This window comes from Octodon degus, unplaced genomic scaffold (assembly GCF_000260255.1).
Source record: "Octodon degus isolate 3935 unplaced genomic scaffold, OctDeg1.0 scaffold00021, whole genome shotgun sequence".
NCBI lineage: Eukaryota > Metazoa > Chordata > Mammalia > Rodentia > Octodontidae > Octodon > Octodon degus.
In genome coordinates, this window is record NW_004524597.1 from 21,407,488 (window position 1) to 21,429,211 (window position 21,724).

The 21,724-nt window shown below is 38.7% G+C and overlaps 1 pseudogene; it reads right to left on the reverse strand.

The window, feature by feature from the left end:
* Positions 1-17,054: 17,054 nt before the first annotated feature.
* The window catches only part of LOC101567035, a 6,339-nt pseudogene continuing 1,669 nt past the window's right edge, over positions 17,055-21,724 (reverse strand).

Below are 21,724 nucleotides of genomic sequence, written 5' to 3' on the forward strand. Positions count from 1 at the left end.
GATTGCTAATTACGCTTGAGCCCACGCAAACACGAGAGCCCTGGGTATCCTCGCTGTCCGTCCTCTTCGGGCCACCTGGGGAAGTGTTTCTATGGCATGATGGCCCGCTGTGTATCCCTTCCTTCTCCTTCCTTGAAATCCCGATGAGTGCAGAGAACAACGACGTGCTCAACGGCAGATGCTCAGAAGCTCTGGTTTTATATGCGTGCTAAATGACACTTAGCAGCAGTTTTCTGGTCAGCTGTTGCTTCAAAGCCATGGCTGCCTTGAGCATCATTTTCTTCTGTTGCTTAGCAACACTGCTGATTCTTGCTAGTGGGGTACCTGCGAGGGATGACGACCTGAATAGAAACATGTCTTTGAACAACAAACATAAAAGAGAAGTCTTTGTTTGAGCTTCAATTTTGCTGTGGTGCTACTGAGCCATTCTTCGTGACAACAATATGAAGACAAAATTAATCATATGGTTTCACTTTCACTAATAGGCTTTATGTGTATTCATACTGGTGTTTCACTTTAGTTCTGCGTATCCACTTTTAAGTTTCATATGAATAATGTCTCTGGGGTTTTCAAGATGCCTTTTAGACAAGAAGACGTTCTATGACACATTCGGCAACAATTTTAGTTTGCTGAAGAAATATTTTTGTTATAATAAAACCATTAGGCTAATGCCTATCATAAAATTGTGAATGTTTATGTACCTTAATAGTTGAATATGCTACTTAACTAGTATGATACATTTAATAATGTTTTCTCAACATGTGCTATTATGCACTGTTCACTGTATACTCTGTAGCCACTCTTCTCCCTCCAGGATTTCTTATTGGCTTATCTTACAGTAGAGAAGCTAAAAATAGTGGATAATCACCTTTCCAACTTTCATTGCACAGGACACGAGAATGTGACTCAGACCTGACCACCGGGTTCTGAGAAGGAAGTTTGACTCACCCTTTGGGAGATAAGTTCTTCCTCAATATAAATGAGCACCAACGGACACCTTCCTTTGTCTTGGGCCCTGTCACTCAGTGTAGAAACTCATTGTCCCTCTATGTAGAAACCATCTCAAAACATGAAAGTGAGCATTGTCGGTGAAAGATGATATGCACATGATTCAAACAGAGTTGAAGGCCTTGATTTATCCAGGGAGAATCAGGCAGCATCTGAAAAGTGGGGTAACTCCACAGGCAAGATGGGAGCTCAGCTTTACATCCTGAGAAGAAAAGGCTATGAGGGCTCGTGGGTAGATCATGTGATAGTTTTAATGGCATTGGTTGAATATTTCTCTTGTGGGTTTGCTTTTATTTATTGGCTTGTTTACTGTTCCTTGCTCAATATCATTGGTGAAATCACAGGAAAGTGATTTAGAGAGCTGCTTTTTTAACCATGTAGTCTATCTCTTAGTTAAGTTTCAGCTAGAGTGAAAATAGAAAATAACAAAGAGAAAAAAGGGAAAAGACAGTGACTCTGGCCTCTTAATTCTCCTACAGAACTTAGCCAACGTGTCAGAAAAGAGCGGGGAGATGTGTGCCGATGATATAACTGAAAGTCAAAGCCATGCTGGCACAAGAAAGGGCCTTAGATGTATGATCTGATCTGCAAATTAACAGCTTTGGAGCATCGGTTATTCCTGCAAAAATTTCTTCACTGCAGCAACTACGTTTTTGTACAATTGAATCCTGGGTGCTGTGGTTTACACCTTAACTTCCTCAGAAGTCTGAATGTGCTGCTAGGAGAAGAAGCTGGACTGAAGGGGTGGGGTCACCGGGCTTCCCTGGAAGGGGTCCTTGTACCTTTCCTAGCTGCACTCTCCACTTCCTGGCTGCCTGCAGTAGGGCCGTTTGCTCCCCCCTCCACCATACCCTTTCTGCCTTGAGCCAGCCAACCAGGGACTGGACCCTCTGACGTTGTGAGGCAAGACAACTCCTCCTTTAGCTTGTGGGCAAGTGTCTCCTGTGCTAGGAAGAGACAGATTTAGGCCAGATGATGGGCATTTCCAGAACACCTTGGAATTGTGTCTTATGGTACAAAGCAGCCAAATTTTAGAGGAAATTTTGATGTGTTATAGGGCAGCATAAGTTTGGAGGACTATTTATTATCACACTTGTTGTACAACTTTTCAAATCCAAGGCAAATTTGAAATATTCTACAGCAAATATTAGTGCATTTACCTCTTAGGCCTGCCATTAACATTTTACTATATTTGTTTTATCAATATTTATCCATTCCTTTATTCACTCACTCTTAATCCTTCAATTACTGTTATTCTTAATGCATTTCAATTAAACTGAAGGCAATAGATCCCATAAATATTTTTGCCACAATATCATTAATTACAACTACTATTTGCTAGTTTTTATCTTGTGACAAAATTGGCCTACAGTGAAATGCACAAACATTAACTGTAGTGTTTGCTAGGACTTAGTTTCTTCTAGTCTTTCCTAAGCAGATTTATGAACATATAATTAGTTTGTAATAAAATTTACCCAGTTTAAGTAGACAGCATGATGGGGTTTGGCCAATGTATTTCTGATTGTAATTATGATATGAAATATTTTGGGCACTTTCCTCTTCCCCTCTGGCTCTGTGCAGGGAATCCTCCTCCCTCTCACTCAGGCCCCAGGCAGTCACTCAGAGGGCATTTCAACCCAAGCATGGAACCAATAGATGTTTTCATGCCAAAGACCCAATTATAGAATTCTACAAGCAACGGATTGGAAAAATATTGCTAATACAAATGAAAAGTCAAAATAAGAAAAAGAAGCCAAAACTGGATAGATATGAAAGGCCCAAACAGGCTGAGTCTTTTTTTTTTTAAATTTTGTGTACAGGGTATACAGGGTCTAAAGGATCTGACTACATAGATTGGACTTGTAGTGATCCACCTGTGTTCAGCCCTCCCAAGAGCTGGAATTACAGGTGTGTGCCACCATGCCCAGTCTCAATTGACCTCTCAGCGTGCCCTGGGGATGGGGCCTGCACTGCACAGTGAGGACCAAACCCTGGCCTCTTTAATCCACTGAGCTATTTGGCTGGCCCTCAGACTCACTCTTAATAGTCAGGAAAATATAAATTTGACCACAAATAAATTATTAGTTTTTACCTATCATACATGAATGGATAAAACCTGCTGCATTATGCTGTTACAGTATTTGTAATACTGAAAGAACAAGAAATAAAAAAATCTTTGCTTTAAAATAATCTAGTGATATTCATTAAACTTTTAATTATTGAATAAGGTGGGCCTTTGGCCTACACATGAGAAGCTAAATTTGTTTACAGATGACATGATCTTCCATATAGAAAACCCTGAGAAATAGACCAAAAACTATTACAGGTAATGAACAAATTCAGTAAGTTACAAAATACAAAATCAACACACAAAATAAGTAATATTTCTATACACTAACAAGAAGCTATATGAAAAAATGTTGAAACCATAATACAATTTTGCAAAGTTACAAAAATAATACACTCAGAAACCAAGCTCACTAAGGAGATGAATGATCTATATGCTGAAAGTCATGAAACAAGAATGAAATAAATTAAGAAGGACACCAGCAAAAGGAAAAATACTTTGTGTTCATGAATTGTAAGAATTTATATAAAAATAAAAATAAAGGAAAGAAATTTAAGATTAGCTATAGTATATGCAATCAAGAGTAAATCTCTCTCTCTCTCTCTCTCTCTCTCTCTCTCTCTCTCTCTCTCTCTCTCTCCCCAATAAAGAGTATCCTTTGCATCTGTGAATTTAATATCTAGATTTGCATTTGAAATTGACTGTGCTGCCAGGTACATATAGTAGGCTGCCATGACACAGTAAGTGGGGTTCAGAGATTTCAACTGTGTTAGATGGGTGTTGAATTATTACAGGATTAGTAAAGGGATGGGAGTGAGTCTGCAAGTTGGCAGTCAACATATGCAGCAGGGGAACAACAGTAGAGAGTAGGGGACAGAGACCATACCCAATGCCAAAATTCAGAACTCCAAGTTACACCAAGACACAGTCAAATGAATGCTTTACTAATGCAATGCACAACATCCAAGCCAATAAATGAAGTACAATTAAGCTTACTCCCATACAGTCCACCTCTTGTCAAATGATACCAAAACACATTTACTTAAAACATCTTTATTTCCAAATAAAGACAATAGCAAGTTCATAATTCCACCTAGTAAAATACATCTATGGAGACTAGAGCTGAAATGCAATGATCCCTTCCAAAATCTCAAGAGTTTCTGCATTTTTCAAAAGTTCAAGTCCAAGACTCTCCCAAGAATGTAGGCAAATAGTTTGCTGTGAATGTATGTCAAAATAAAAATTAAGTTACATAATCCAAAGGTACAATGCACAGGGCAAGCATCCCACTCCAATAGGAACAAACAGAGGGATAAAAAGATAAAATCAAAATCGACCAACCCCAAGCAAATAGGCATTATATCCTGCAGTTCCATGTATGACATCTGGAATAGAAGGTGTTGAGATGCAAACTCCAGAGTCTTTTGGCAGCTACACTCCTAAGGCCTCGGTGGATGCAGACTCTGGCTCTCTCTTGGGCTGGTCCCACTCAAGTCCTACTGCTTTCCTCAGCAGAAGTTACATGTTATTGCCATATCTGCCCTCCCTGGGTCTCTACTCAGCCTTTGGCTTTCTTACCACAGTTTTATGCACTGTCCTCATGGGGGCGTCTTGGCTGGCCTCCTAGACTTTTATTTAAAGCCTGGCTGGAAATCTTCTTGACCCCACAACTCCTTCATTATACATGCCAGTACCAGCATCATGTGGATAACGTGAAGATCTGATGCCAGCAGGAAGGTAGCCAGTGTCCTTGCGCCATGGCTCTTGTGTCTTCGTAGTGACTGTACAATGGTTTACTGTGAGACGAATTCTGGGGAACTGATTGTCTTGAAGTACCTTCTCAAAAGCATGCTTAGAGAATCTCTTCTCAAATAAGACACTGACATTTCTGTCCCTTAAGCCTTAGATGGGTGAGGTCATGCTCATTTATGAGATGCCTTCAAAGCATTATTTTTTATCTCTATATAGAGTACTTGGTTTTATTTAGTGGTTCTGAACTCTTCAATAAGGACACATTGCTTGGGCCTAAATTCACACATGTTTCATTCTGGGTTAAAATTCAAGCTTCTCAATTTTTTCTTCTCATTCATTTGCTTCTGATTCTTACTATAAATCTCAGTAAAAACAGCCAGTAATATCCACATGATAGCTTCTCCTCTTCCAGATTATTTTACTTCTCTTAATCTCGGTCTCCTTTAAGGTTAGGACACATTTTAGTTAGAGTGTTAACACACGTAGCTTCTAGCCAATGGGCAATGGTGTCCTTTTTTTTCCAGTTTAAACCTTCTGAACCTGACTTTCACCATCTGCCTTCCTATGAGCAGTCTGGTCTCCTACATGCTGCCCAGCATCACCCTTAGGCTCTGCTTATTGTATTCTAGGACATTTTTTACCCATATCTCTAAACTTTTTCAAAGTGTTTTCACAAATGTATTCTAAAGACTTCTGTTATTTTATTTTATTTGTGTATTTGGTAGAGGGTCTCACTATGCAGCTTGAACTCATCATGATCATCCTGTTTTCAGCTGCCCCAGAGCTGGGATTACAGGTGTGGGCCACCACACCTGGACTGGGGGGCTGACTCAGCATACCTGGGGCCGGGGCTGGCATGGCATGTGGTGCCAGAGATTTAACTGCAGTCCCAACACTTGCTTATGCAGGTGCTTAGGCCATTGAGCTATCTCATTGGCCCTGTGATGGTTTGTGTCTCCTTGGCCCCTGAAAACCTCAAGCAGTCATGGGTGACTTCTGGAGTTTGGGATTGATTATTGTGGGTGTGGGTGCTGCACCCACCCCAGGGCAGGCAATCTTACAATGTAAGACAGGGAGAGAGGCTAGCTAGCTTCTGGGAAGCTACTGTCCCTCCCTTTGCTCTTTGCTGCCACAATTAACAGCTCCACTGTGCCATGTGCCACTCTGTCTTGGAGCCAGCTGAGTATGGACTGAAACCTCCACTAACTCTGAGCTAAATAAACCTTTCCTTCCTTCACTTTGGGTGTAAGGTAATTGTCCCAGCAATGAGAGAAAAATAACTAGGATAACTTCTTAACCATAAAGTTAGGTGAAGTCACATCAAGGGCTTCTCTTACCTGGTATCAATTTTCTGTATAAATCATATTTCTTATAGCTTGACACAATATCCAACATTCAAAACTTACAGAGGAGAGATTTGGTTTAGTTCATGTGTCCTAGAGACACATAGTTTGCAGGCACAAAGGTAAGAGCATCATGGTAGAATGAGATGGTGAAACACAGATATTTAGTTTATGGGATCTGAGGAGCACTGCAGGGAAATATTATCAGAGGAAAAGGCAAAGGACAGCATATAGTGCCCCACCCACTGGTGTACCCTAAAATCAGTGCACTGTGCACTAACTGCCACATTACCCGTCAGTGTCTATGGATACCATTCTAGACCTGTTGCCCAAACATCAGAGTCTGTTCAAAATACTGAAAACCAGACCCAAGAGCTTCTGAACAGCAAAGTCAGATGCAGTCACAACAATGACCTCAACCCTTTGTAACTATGTACGGTGGCACACACCTGTACTCCCAGCACTTGGGAAGCTGAAGCAGTACGAACACTATGAGTTTAAAGCCAGTCTGGGATATATAGTGAGTTCAAGGTCAGTATCAAGTACATAGTGAGTCCCTGTCTCAAAAAAATTCCGTATTAAACTCACTTTTCTGTATTAGTTATGTCTTCCAATGCTGGCACTTAATACTCAATACTCACAATTAAAAGGAGGAGAAATTAATATGGCTCCTGGATTCAGGAGATTCTGTCTATGGCCAGCTGAGTCTAAGGCAGAAAACTCATCATTGAAGGGTGTGGTAGAATGAGTTTTTAGAAGGCAATATAGGATAGCACCAGAGAGGACAGAACACAGGCCATACACACCACCTGAAATCCCACCTCTATGAATCCCACAGATGTCCCCAGAGCTGTGGTTTACCAATCCCTTAAACAGCTCCCAAGCCCCTCATGTGGACAAAATTGTATATAACAATCACAATAATGTATAATGCAAAGATCAGGAAAGACGTCATTGATCAGATTTGCCTTCATACTGTTTACCAATACATTTATGCTTCCATAAGAATTGCGGCTGCAGTTACTTCTAATAAGATTTTGAACATTCATTATTTTCTTCAATTCCTTAGTCACTTACATTGTCTCTCCAATGAATCCAAAAGTAATATGGAACTATTATTCTGAATTAAAAACTGTTGCTGAAATCCTTTTTTAATTGTTGTCAAATTTATTTTCCTCTGACACTGTGCTTCTGATCTGTCACCAGCTTTATGTCTTCCATTTACTTTCCACCACTTGTGACTTGAATCTGAATTTAATCAGGCCCTATTTTGATCTTGGTGGTGGTCTGGTAGAGTCCAGCTGTTTGGAGCAGTACTGGCCATGGCTATGACATTCTAATGGAAGCCACCCAAGCTCCTGGTGAGAGGTTTACTGGTGGGAGAACACTGTGGCCAAGCTCCACCAGCATCTATCCCTCACAGCACAAAGACCACAGCAGCAGTTCCTCATTAGGTTGATTTCTGGCAATGATACTGTTTCTAGAACTTGGTCTTCCAGCCTTATCCTCCAATCTCCTGACATATTTGTGGATGTCCCAGTATCCTTTAAGTTAAATTCTTTTTGTTTATGCATCTATTTGTCTCTTAGAATTATCTATCTTTAAAAGTGGTATTTGTGAGAAACAACTTTTCTGGGTGCTTAGAAAGTGTAATATTTTTACTCTCAATTCTTTTGGATTTATGTTGGTTCTTTTCCTCTTTGCCTTTCAGATAAAATGCAGTACCCTGTGTGTACATCCAGATGTCTGCAAGAATAGACTGCTGCCCAATCTCTAGCCTGCTGTTCCAACATTTGCACTTGCTAACCTGCCTCTATTATTACAAAAGTTCTGCAATTGCACTAAGATATATGATTTTACCTCTGACTTTTAACTGTGTATTTGTAAAAAAACAATCTTTCTCCCTTTTTCCTCTTAGCTAAATCTTTTATTCTCAAAATTGGTCCGTTTTTCACTTCTTCAGAATGGTTGAGCACTGTGTCTGATGCTGCCTCCTTTTTCTTTTTATCCCCAGCTAAATTTTCCCTTTAGTTCTATGTCCCACAACACTTACTTCTTCTAATTTATCTGTGCTCTTCTATGCACTACATTACCTTCCAAAAGTGCAGGAAGTAAATGTCTTCAAATTTTTCCTCAATATCTATTCTTTATGTGTCCAACAATAGGCAATTACTAACTGAATGATACTGCTAATTCTCTTTAAGATACTAATTACCTAATGGTTGTATATCTGTTCAACTGATGTTAGGATTTCTGATAAAATTTTTCACCTTCTAAAGGTGATGCACTGAAATGGGAAGAAAGGAAAATCCCCATTTAGGAGTTTAAGCTATTAAGTTGAACCTACAATGTGATTTTTCTACATATTTTCTGAAATACCTTTCAAAGTTGCCCCAGTTTGAACAGAGATGATCAGACCTTTATAGGTTCGTCCACATCCGTAGCTGGAGAAGATCCGGTGTGGGAAGAGTTCTGATCTTGGGCAAGGGAGCTCTCTGAAACTAGGGTGATCCCTGCAGAGCTGTGACATTAGGGCTGTGTGCCAGCAGCTGCAACAGAGACACTTTGCACAAAGGGGTTTCTGAGTGTTGTGTACAAGATCTGCTTGTCTGTCACTTCTGACTTTGGTCTCAGACATAAATGGCTTTCTTGTTGCATCTATAAGATTAGGATGAAATAAACTCTGTATGATCGCCACAGAAGAAGAGGGCGTGATTTTGTAGACAGTTGAATGAGGGATATTTTGGCACATGCCTTTTTTTTTTCTTTCAGTTCTCTGATGCCAACAAATATACAGTTTCCATAGGAAGTATTTTTTCAAATGCAGAGGCAAAGTTAGTCATTATTTTGCTCATCTGAATTTTTCCCAGAGAAGAAAAAGTACATTAGTCCTTTGGGTTATTGCATGTTCCACTGCTTCAGTATTTCAGAGAATCATCTGTTCACTAGACTAGTCTAGTGGTCTACCAGACAAGGTAGCTTGTAGTTAGCAATGTGTTATTCTGTTAGTTTGTTTACTTTCCATTATTTCTTGTGCGCTCTGCATGCAAATTGGGAGCCCCTTTTCATTTATCACCTTAATAACCATAGAGCATATGTAATCAGAATAAAAGATAACAAAATAAATCATACTGCCTTTTCTTTGTCAAGATCTAGTTTTGTAGAAGGAAAGAGAAAATTAGCTCTACAAACTTACGATGTTTTTTCTTTATTTGATACATGTATATTTTAAAGAGCTCTATGTTTTAATCAGACATGAAGATAACCGAATACTTCAAACCACAGTTTACCCCTTTGGTGGTTATTTGTTAGCTCATCTCTGCTAAATCTCTGTTTCCAAGAAAAAGAATGAGATGCATAAGAAATTTTTTTAAATGAATAAAAGATACATTCACAAAAAGTAGCAATAGTTATTGTGCAAGAATATAAATACAAAGATAAATTTAAATTTTATAAATGTTGATAGTAGCAGGGGTCATGAAATGAAGAGTGAAGGTGGAAAAAAGTCAATTGATTTGGTAGGTGAGAGGACTTCCCTCATCAAAAAGATATGTGCCCTTAACCAAAGAATATAATGAACTCAATTCTATGTACTTAATATTTAGACAAATGAGCAAAAGTAGGAAAGGAAGTGAAAGCGTAATTTAAATACTTCATTAAACTATTTCCAGAATTTCATAAAAAGTAATATATTCAGAGACATTATAGTTCTCCATGGTACATTTATCTGATAGTTTTTCCTACTCCTTTTTCTTTCTTAAATGGGTAGATTTCACATGTATTTGGCTTTCAAATTCAGTTACACATTTTTTTTTTTTTTTTTTGCTCTTGGCAAGAACTCTTCTTTTTTTATTTTTCACTGAGCATTGGGAACACAGTCATACTCCATCACTGTGAGAAAATTCAGTTACACTTAACCAATTCCTTTGCCTTTATCCTTTAGTTCATACTCTTTATCAGTTGTATAATACCCTCTAGCAAATATAGCTTGCTAAATTAATAACAAAGGTTGAAATTCAAAACTGCAGCACAACAAAAGAAGCCTGCTATTCACTACAAATACCCCTATAGCTCTGAAATAAAGTCATCTTGTAGGACCAAGCCCTGCCTTTCAACATTTATAATTCAAAGGATCATATTAGAACAAATCAAAAAGAAAACTGAGAAATTCAAGCTTTTGCTTTTGGACTAGGTTCTAAAAGGATGCATTAGATGGCCAGTGCATAGAGTTCAACAGGCATTGCAAATATAACTATGATTCCAAGAGATAAGAACAGCAAAGGAGTTTAAAGTAAGGGATAAGAAATACTTCAGAAAATTCAATGATACCTGGAGGCAGGAAATTGATAATGGCATGCCTCCTGGAGGTTTTTCTTCTTATACCAAATTCAACAAATCAGTAGAGGTACATAGAATATAACCTAGCTCCCTACATGTCTACCAATAGATTTTTAAGAATATCAAAATTCTACCAGTAAGATTATGTATTTGTGTAAGTTTTTGACTAAAATAAATAAAGCTGTCATGATATTTGTATATGTGTTTTTGCTAGTCATAAGTTTTATTTATACATTTTCTGAAAAATTCTCATGTACAAATTCATGATATTGATGTAACAGTTATATTAGCAATATAGTCCTATAAAACAGCTCGATGTTGGCACTATGCTTACCATGTTGGTGGATCTGAACACTAGTATGTAAGAGCTGAAGAGAGTTCTGAAAACTGAATATAAATTCATTAGATGGATTACAGTAGTTTTTGTTGATATTGTTGGTATTGTTACTGTTGTCACTAGCAATGCTAGTGATTGAACCCAGGGTTTTAAGACCACTAGACAAGTGTTCTACCACTGAGCTTCACAAACTGTCAAGGGCTACAGAGTTTCAGAAAAGATAAATAACTGGCAGTTATTTAGAAATCTATGTGTTTGATACGTAGCAAACACCAAAGCACAAACAGCAGGGCAAATGTTAACCGACTGGCTCAGTGATCAGCTTGGTTCAATTTGGCTACTGAAGGAAAGCTAGACGTAAAACTGCTGCAGAGTTATATTAGTGGACATCCCCTTGAATTTCTTTTGAAAGACAATATATGTAGAATGTATATTTCTCTGAGTGTGGTACCAGTTTCTCAGTGGTATCAAAAAGGAATTTTATATTTTATGAAGAACAAGTATAAATGCTGCATAAAAGTTCAGTGTGATGGCAACAACTTACAGAGGCATTAGAACTGGAGATGTTCTCAACTAATTTTATCTTTATAATTTATTAGCTGTAAACCTTGGAATGACACTGATAAATCAACAATAAAAAATTCTTGGTAGGTTTTTTTTTTTTACTTTATGGAAAAACAGTAAAACAAAATTTCACAACAAAATAACAGGAGAATAACAATAGTTAATACATTTCATTGCATATTGTTGTCTTTAAAATAGTTAATCTGCATATGAGATATGGGCTTAAAAAGTTATCCAGATGATATTAGCATAAGTCTTTCTTTCTAATGAACTATGAGAAACTAGTAGTATAGCTGTCTTGTAAATATTTTTCCTTCTTTCCTTTCCTTTTCCTCCATCCTGAACAGTTTCTTCCTATCCATTGTTTTAGACCTATTTACTTTTTCAGTTTCTTACACCAGGGAAACAGTAAAATGTTTACACGTGTGAGTCTCATTTATCTCACCTGTGAGTACGGTCTCTAGTTGCATCCATCTTAGGTAGGATTATTGATGTTGGAAACTGAACTTTCTGATGAATACACTAAAGAATTTAATATAATCAAGGAAATATCAAATGTTATCATGTTCGCCCAAGCTGTATCAGCTAAAAGTTACAAAGCTAAAGAGCGGTGATTTACTGAAATGTTGAATATTGATGAAGCTTATTTCATATACCTTTTAGTATATGATATTTTTACATGATAACAAATGCAAATAATTATAAAGATTCTAGTGATAGTGGGATAACATAAAACCAAACAGAATATTCTTATATAAATATGTGAAAAATGTGTTCATTTATTTGCTGGTCTTGAATATTATGTGTTTAACACTGAGCAAGTATTTTTGACTGTTTTCTCAATAAAGAAGCCATGCTTAAAATAAACTTATGGGAGGAATATGATGCTGGAAGATTTATTTTTAAATCACCATCAAGGGTCCCCAGCCACCAGTCCTCCCCCTGAGCACTTGGCTACCCAAGCCCCACCCTGCAGCCTTTCCCACAAGGTTCTGTCAAGCCTGGATTGCCTATCCTCACCCTGAAGACTGCTACAGAGACCTGAGAGACTTCCAAGGGGATCTGAAACTAGGAGTCTGGAAGACTTGCATGGGGACCTGCACGAGCCTTGGGGAGTACTTCCATGCGCCTACACATCAACAGAACCTTGCAGAATTTTGCCCTGCACTCCTCCTCATCAGAACCTTCTTGAACTGTGGCTTGCCCCCCTCTCCTCAACAAAGTGAAAGCCATATTGAACCTCACACACCAGGAGCTTGGTGAGCCTGTCCTGCCCTCCCACTGTCCTGACAGCCTTGCTCCTCTGAACCCTGCCCCCTACTATCACTGCAGAGTCAGGAAGAACATTGAGGCTTCCCAAAATGATGAAAGGAAGGAACAAAAGGCAATCTTAGACCTCTAGCCCATCAAAAATAGGTCTAAGAGACAAGGTCATAGAAGAACTTGGAAGTCACACACCTGAAATTTCTGAGATGTTAGCAACTGAAGTAAAGAAACTACTCCATCAGGCTATGGAGGAAATCAGATCAGAAATAATCTCTCATGTAAAAAAGGAAATGACAACAATCATGGTGGAATTGTTCAATACATCTAAGGAAGACATAGATAAAAAATAGAAGGGAATAGGAAAATGATGGAAACATTGAACTAACAATACAGAAAAGAACGAGAATGTGTGAAACAGACTCAAACAGATATCCAGGACATTAAGAATTCCATTGAAAGATGGCTTGAACAAAACAGAAGATAGAATTACAGACTTTAAAAATAGCATTGTTGCTAGTGAACATGAAAGGAAAGATCTCTTAAAAACAATAAAGAAACAAGAAATAACAGTACAAGTACTGCAAGATGATGCAATAATCAAGATCCCAAAAGCTGAGTAAAAGAACAGAATATTAAAAGCTGCTAGAAGAAGCAGATCAGCTATAATGGAAAGCTCATCAGGATCACAGCAGATTTCTCAACACAGACCATCAAATCAAGAAGAGCTTGGACCACCCCCAGGATGCGCTGAGACAGCAATTGAGACTGGGTGTGGTGGTGAGCACCTGTAATCCCAGCTCTTGGGAAACTGAGCGTGGGTGGATCACTATGAGGCTGATCTATGTATTGAGACCCTGTAGACCTTGTACTACACACACACACACACACACACACACACACACACAGAAGATGGAGTGTGATATTTGAGATCCTGAAAGGAAACAATTTTCAAGCCAGATTGATGTATCCTGCAAATCTGTCTATCAAATTTAATGGAGAGATTAGATACTTCCATGCCAAAGAATAACTGAAGAAATTCCTGACAGCCAAACCAATCTTACAAAGAGTACTAACAGATATTTTAGAAAGAGACAACGGTGACCACAACTTCAAAAACAACAAAAGACAACCACCAAGCAGAGCAAGTAATTAAGCTAAAGGAAAAAGTAGGAATCCTACAGTAGGAAAATAACATGACAAAGATAAGCCCATACATATCAGTTAGAACCATCAATGTAAACGGCCTCAATTTACCAATGAAAAGAAATGGACTTGTGGAGTGGATCAAGGAACAAAATTCAACAATATGCTATATACAAGAAACACATTTAACTCAAAAATAGATTAATAGGCTGAACATGAAAGGACGGAAAACAATATTCCATGTGACAGAGACCCAGAAAAAAGCAGGGGTAGCCATGCTGGTTGCTGACACTATCAACTTCAAACCAAATGTGATTAAAAGAGATTAAGAGGCCACTACATGCTTGTTAGGGAAAAACTGCAAGAGGAAGAGATAACAATTATAAATATATATGCACCCAATGTAGGAACACGCAAATAAGTAAGATAAATTTTAAAAGATGTGAAAAATCTAATTAGCAATAACATAATTATACTAGGGGACTTTAATACCCCACTGTCAAAAAAGAGATTACAAAAAATTAGCAAAGAAAGAACTAACCCAAACTTGTGAAGAAATGGACTTAATAGGCCTTTGCAGAATGTTCCCCCAACAGAACACACATTTTTTCTCAGCTGTGCATGGGATGATCTCCAAAATAGATCCTGTGCTAGGGCATAGAAAATGCTTAATTAAATGCAAAGGAGTCAAAATGATTCCAGGCATATTATCTGACCGTAATGCAATGAAACTGGAAATTATTGACAAAAGAGACAGCAAAAACTATACAAACACATGGAAACTAAATAATGCCTTCCTGAAGCATCAGTGGGTCATGGATGAAATTAAAGAAGAAATTAAACAATATTTACCATCAAATGAAGATGCAGATACAACTTACCAGGTCCTGTGGAATGCAAGGAAAGCTGTCTGGTTTTTTTTGTTTTGTTTTGTTTTTGGTGTTGTTCTTATACCCACCACTTCGTTTATTGTTTTTATTTACAGAAGGAGTTGCAACAAATTTTGTGTTTTTATTTTTCCCCTAAATATAAATCATTCAAGTAAAACCAACTTCACTGTAGAAAAGCAGCAAAATAAAGGGAAAGCCCAACAACCCACGAAGCAAAGGCTGGGGGGAAGAGGAGGACAGAGTACACATAGAGCACATGCACAGATGTCGTGGTGCGGTTCTCCTGCTCAGGACAGCCTCCTCAGCAGGTGAGCGCAGGATCCACTGTAAGAGGATATTTTTCCCCAAACATCTGCGAATGTTTCAACTTAAAGTGCAAGATTAAAAAGATAAAGAAAAAGACCCAAAAACCCCACATAACCCCAAGAACCACCCAGTCATAATAATCTTTCTTATAGGCATTTCTTTTGTTTTATAAAAAGATTAATAAAAAATGTTGAAAAATTATTTTCTTAAAAAATTATTTTCTTGAGTCAGGGAGATGGTTCAGTGGAATAAACGCTTCCCTGGCAAGGGCAAGGGCCTGAGTTGAATCACTAGTTCTGCCAAAAAAAGAAAAGAAAAGAAAAGAAGTTTCCTATCTATTTGTAAAGATAATAGAATTCAGAAGTATCTTAAAAAACTAACTGGAAACTGCCCTCCAGTTTCCACCTCTGTTGTTGAAGATCAGCAGGACTAGAAAGTTGGGACACTGGAGCCCCTGGTAGAGAATGGGAAGCCCAGCCCAGGAGAAATTGGAAAATACAGGAGTAGGTGACTGGGAAGTGGTCAGGAGCAGCTCCATGCGACACATGGCTGTGCGGAAAAGGAGAACACGAGGTGATCGAAAGGCCTTAAACTCCTTGACACACAAAACTGGATTTTTACAAAGATCCAATCAGTTTGGTCCCAAACTAAGGTGAACATTTCAATAAACATTCACATGCTTTGCTTTTTTTCTCTTTTAAGAATCAAAGTTGCTCTTTGTGAAGCCTGAGAGAATGTTTTCTCTCCAGGTGACTCTCCTTAGGCACACTCTGCATCATTGATCACTTTCCTCTGTGGCCCCATAATCTCCTTGAACAGAAAATTTGGGACATCACTGAGTTACAGGGCATTACAGAACAGGTTCTCTTATGTCCTAAGTTCTTACTGACCTTGAAGGGTGAGGGCCAAAATGTTGGCTGTCCTTGTAGCCCTTCTTTTTCTCTAATTTTTTGGTCTACAAGTTTAGTTGTTAATCCTCAAGAAGGGAAGCTTAATGATAGTATTACCCCATTACATAGCCAGTTGAGCTTAACCTCACTATCTGTCTGAATGTCAAACACCTTAGACATTATATGGGAGAGGTATTTTCCAACAATCATTGATATGCTAAACTTTAAATTCCTATAGAATGTGAAAAAATAAATAAAAAGAAACAATCACACATTTTCACACAGAAATTTAGAAATCTAACCATATACAGCATTGTAGCAGGACAGTCCTATGACATTTTTTCTTGTCTTTTGTTTTCTTTTATTACCTTTTTTTAGTTCATGCACCTATGATATTTAAATGGTAATGGAATACCCTTCTCTGACAAAACTAAACAAAAAGGGGGATATAAATGAAAATCCATTTTGTAGTAAAACATATATATATATATATATATATAGTAAAGATAGATATACAGCTACTTTCTCTTAGTTCAATGAGAAGAAAAATTTGTACTAATAGACAAGATATTATTTAGACAAGATATTATGTCTGCATCTTGCACTATGAATAACTACTATGAAGACAACAATATGCAATGTATTAATTATTGTAACTGTCCTGCTAACCTGTTTTGAAACTGTCTCTTTACTACTTCTTTCTCAATAAAATTAATTTAAAAAAAGAATCAAAGTTGCCCAAATTTTACCTTGCTGCTATTACTGCATATGCCCCCCACCAAAAAAAGGGGGGGAAGGCATCTTTTAACATCAGGTAAGGGGAGAAGAGACTGAAAATTATTGAATTAGTCCTCTTAGCTCCAAATGAAATGAAATTAGCACAAATCTTGGTTTTTAATAGTAAACAAACCAAAATCAAGCATTGCTCTCCCTCCCTACCCTAGCCCTCACCCCATACTCCAACAACAAATGAGAAACACAGCAACAGCCCAACATGCCATGTTATGTTGAGAGTTGGGCCTGACCCCAGGCTCTGTGGTGGCCTCCCCTGCCAGTGGGACACAGCACCAGGGACACTTTCCACTGTAGTAAGATTCTGCATGGGTGGGGGTGGGGTGGGATGTTCAGAATCTTCTTGAGGCTCCTCACTCAGAAATTCTTCTCGGGCCCAAACCCCACCATCCACTTTCACTCTTCTTGGCCCCTCTTTGCTCTTCCTTTTTGGATCTCTCTGTGAGACTACTCCTCCAACTCCTCTGCTTTCCTCTCTTTTCCTTCTCTGCATACATCAGGCCCTCCCACTTGCCTGACTTCTCCTCTTCCTGGTTTTTACTTGCACCATCTATAACTTTCAACATGAACTTGGGTTCATAGTCAAACTCGGATTCCTTCCTTCTTTTAGTTTTGTCCTTATTTTGATCGTCCATCTCCTGGTGGAAGCCTGCTATCTTCTTCTGAACGTCATCACACAGCTTATACCTTTTGGGTGACTGACTGCCCCTAAAAGTCTTCTCACTGTCAGTCTTGGAAGTAAATGAATCCGATTTCACTTTTGCATCCAAGTCAGAGAGGCTCCCTTTCTCCTTCAGTTTTTCTTTATCAGACTTTGTCTGTTTCTCCTCCTTATCTTTCCCATTCTCTGTCTTCTGGTCTTCTAGATATGTCTTAATATAGGCTTCTCCTCCTGCAGTTGCACTCTCCTCCTTCTGAGATGAGCCATAAGTGGAGCCAGTGACTGGTGGACTCTTACCCACAGGGCTTTTTCTGGATGGACTCAAAGATCCAGAGCCATGGTCGAACTGACTTTTATGGCTCCCAGACTAGTACCAAGCACCACTTGGCAGAGATGAGCCCATCTGGGATGTGCTAGAAAGCGGATGACTAAGTTTTGGCACAGGATTAGCGTGAAGTGACCACTGCCTCACTACCTCACCACCACAGACTGAAGAGGGTTCTCGAGAGCTGGACTTCACACCCGGTGCCTCATGTCAGAAACTGCAGAGGCTCATGATGAAGAACTAGTGGTGTAGGTGGTAGCATCTGGACGTGGCTTTGAACTCTCAGAGTTTTGTAACTTGAGAGGTACCTCCAGAGAAGTTCTGATCCTTGGCCCATCTCCCTGGTTATCCCCAGCAGCTTGAGATGGCCAGCTATCCGTGGAAGTGAACGTCTTATCCTTTGAAGATTCACACGTAGAAGATTCAACTTGGCTGTAGTTGGAGGAAGAACAAGAGGATGAGGAATGTCTTGACCTGTCAGAAGATGACTTATCTTAATTTCTAGAATGGCTCCTGGACCTTGGTGAGGGGGACCTTTTCTTTGGGGACCGGGATCAAGAATGACCCTGACGAGGACTGTAGCTTGTTGATAGTTCTGCCAATTAGAGCAGTAGTTTCCATAGCCTCCATGGTTGTACTGGCCCCATGAATAGAAGCCTAGGTTGTGCCCTCAGAAATAATAGGGCCTCCGTTAGTCTCTGTTGTGACCTCAGAAATCTCGATTCTAATACAATCTGGGGTGATTGCTTTTTCTGTTATGAGCTGGGGAGCACAATCTGGAACGCGGCCTAGAACTCAACCTGTGCTTTCCTGATCAAGAGACAGATCGATTTCTGGATTGTGATTTCAAAAATGAATGAGAACAAGGTCTTGACACCGATCCTGAGTGAGAACAGTGAGATCCAGACTTGGATTTGTTTGTTTTTGATGTCTCTGAAGAAAGGTTCACTTTTTAACTATACCTTGTCAGAACAATGATTCAGTGTGCACTGGATGTGGACACTACTGAGTAGAAGCACTGGCTGTGCCACTGGCTTCTCCAATTTACTAAGTCAGGATATGACTCTAGACCTACCACACCGACTTCACAAGCAACCTCACAATGGACTGGAAGCTGTCTTAAGAGGGAAATTCATAGCAATATATTCTCGTTGGGAAAACAGAACAAGCACAAACAAACAAAGGCCGCAACTCAAACTCCTTGAAAAAGAAGAGCGAGTCAAGCCAAAGCCCAAAGAATGCAGGAAATTATAAAGATCTGAAGAGAAGTAAAAGCAATAGAAATAAAGAAAACAATACATTGAAAATATGTACCTTATGTAATGTTGTATGTTACTCTGTTCATGTCTTTGTTTTTGGTATTTGGTTTTGCTTTTATTTTTACTCTTTAAAATAAAAGCTAAAATTAAAAAAAATAAAAATAAAGAAAACAACCCAAAGAATTAATGAGTTGAAGAGTTGGTTCTTTGAAAGAATAAATAAAATTGGTAAATACTGATCCTATTTTTTTATCATCATAAGAAAGAAAAGAAAAATTCAAATTCATGCAATGAGGAATGAGAAGTGTAAAATCACTACAGACCCTGTAGAAATTCAGATCACCAATACTTATTTTCAAAATCTTTACTCTCACAGGATGGAAAATACATATTCCTAGATACATATGAACTACTAAATCTGCATCAAGCAAATACAAAAATTCCAAATAATCCAGTATCAGTCAGTGAAATTGAAAATGTAATAAAAGTCCTGCCAAAGAAAGGCCCAGGTGCTGATGGATTCACAGCTGAATTCTACAAGGAATATGGAAAAGACCCAATATCAACTCTTCTCAAAATTCTTTAGGTGTTGCAGACATTGAGCTACAAGGACTTATATCTGGCCTGCTTAGTTGTGATCTTGCTTTTGTCTAATTCTTTTATATCCCTATATTCCTCAGTTTTTGAATAGTATTGTTTATATTGTGCCATTGTACTGATAATTATGTAGCTTCTTTCTCTTTCTTTCTCTTACAATTTTCACCGCTGAGTTTACCTTGAGTTTCAGAGGTTACCTGAAATTTTGAGAAGACTTTTGAGACTTTGGGAAAAAATTGTGTTTTAAATTTTAGGTAAGATAGTTATCTCATTCTAGGTGAAACTTTGACTTTGTGTTTATCTGAGAATTAAGAGCAGTTTAAGGAGGTGGGAGGTGGGCTTGGGTGTCAAGCTGACAAGGAATGGGGTGTGGGTTAATATTGAGTGTGTCAACTTGATCAGCCTTGGGACACTCCTGGAGGATTAGTGGTCAGCACCTCTGGGTGAGTCTCTGCGCATTTTGGCTCTCAATACTGCTCCTGGTCCATTCTCTCATACACTCTATTTCTTGCCACTGCTTGCCAGCCACCATGAACCAAGCATCTTTGCTCCATAGCACTCTTCCACCATGATATTTCTGATAGCAGGCTAGCAATTCTCAGAAATCTGAGAACTTCTGTCTTAACTTGCTAAATACTATCAAATACTATGTATAATTAATGATGTTTAAAAATTGTTTCTAATGTATAAATTTTGAGACTGGGCATAGTGGTGAGTACCTGTAATCCCAGCTCTTGGGAGGCTGCAAACAGGTGGATCACTATGAGTCCAATCTAGTAGTCAGACTCTGAACACCCTGTAGACCCTTCCCTAAAATACAAAATAAATAAATAAAGAAAGAATAATGCATAAGTTTTGATTTTGACACATCTCACTATTTTTATACTTTTAATCCCCCTATATACTTCCTTCTATATGTATTCCAAGATTTATTCTCTGTTTATTCAGAATTAAAATATTTTTTGTAAGTATGTAGGATTTACTTTTTGAACTCTTTTGAAATATTTAACAATCAAAGTTGGACAAGGGCTGGCCAGATAGCTCAGCGGACTAAAATGTCTGCTTAGGCAGATCTGAGGAGCTGGGTTCTATCCCCTGTGTGCTGTGCAGGCCCCACCCCAGTGCATGCTGAGATGGCGATTGAGAGTGGGCATGGTGGCACACACCTATAATCCGAGCTCTTGGAAGGCTGAAAACAGGAGGATCACTACGAGTCCCATATATGTAGTGAGATCCTGTAGACCCTGTAGCAAATACATAAAAATAAATACAAACAAACAAACATACATACATACATACATACATACATACATAAAGTTAGACAAAATCATAAGCCCTGTCCCTCAAGGAATGAGTACCCTAATTATTGCTATTGGGTTTATGATTTTTTTCCTGTTATTTCAAGAATACTATTTTAACAACTGAGGACCTCTAAGTCAGAGAGGTGACACAATTAACAAGAATCTTTGAGTACCCACTAGCAAAGAAGCCCTGCAGAAAAGGGGAGCTCAGGCTAAGGGAAACGAAGGGTAGTGCTGGGCATCAAAAAATACTGACCAGGAGCAGCAGTTACCAGAGACCAGGTGATGGCTGGAGAGAGGTACTCTTAGAAAACTAGTTAATGGGAAAGGTAGCTCCAGAATGAAACAATGCAGGGAAAATACAGGGAGAAAATAGCCCCACACATTATTTTCCTGCCTTCCCCTTAGCATTAGTTACTTAAAAGTGACACTGTGTAGCACCGGGAGGGAGAAAAAGAGATCCTTCTGACAACTCACAACCGACTTCAAGTTTAAGTTCAATTTCTCTCCCTAACTGAATAGTCTCTTATGAAGTCAAATCCCTTGGCAGTCTGCCTTATCTGATAAAGATAGATTTCTGAATATGATTTGATGGAAACCAAATCAATGACAAAGAAGAAGCTAATCACTGAGGTATTCTATTCTTCTCAAAGTATTGTGAGATATTTAGGATGGGGCTGGAAAATGGAGCGAGGGAAGAAAAGAAGAGGAATGCACTGAACCCTGGAGATGACCTTTCCTCAACCATTTGTTGAGGGGCTAAGTTGTGGCTATCTGTAGAAAAGTTCTCACCTTGGGGCTGGGGAAATGGCTCAGTGGAATAAGCGCTTCTCTGGAAAGAGCAAGGGTCTGAGTTCAATCCTCGGTTCCACAAAAAAAAAAAA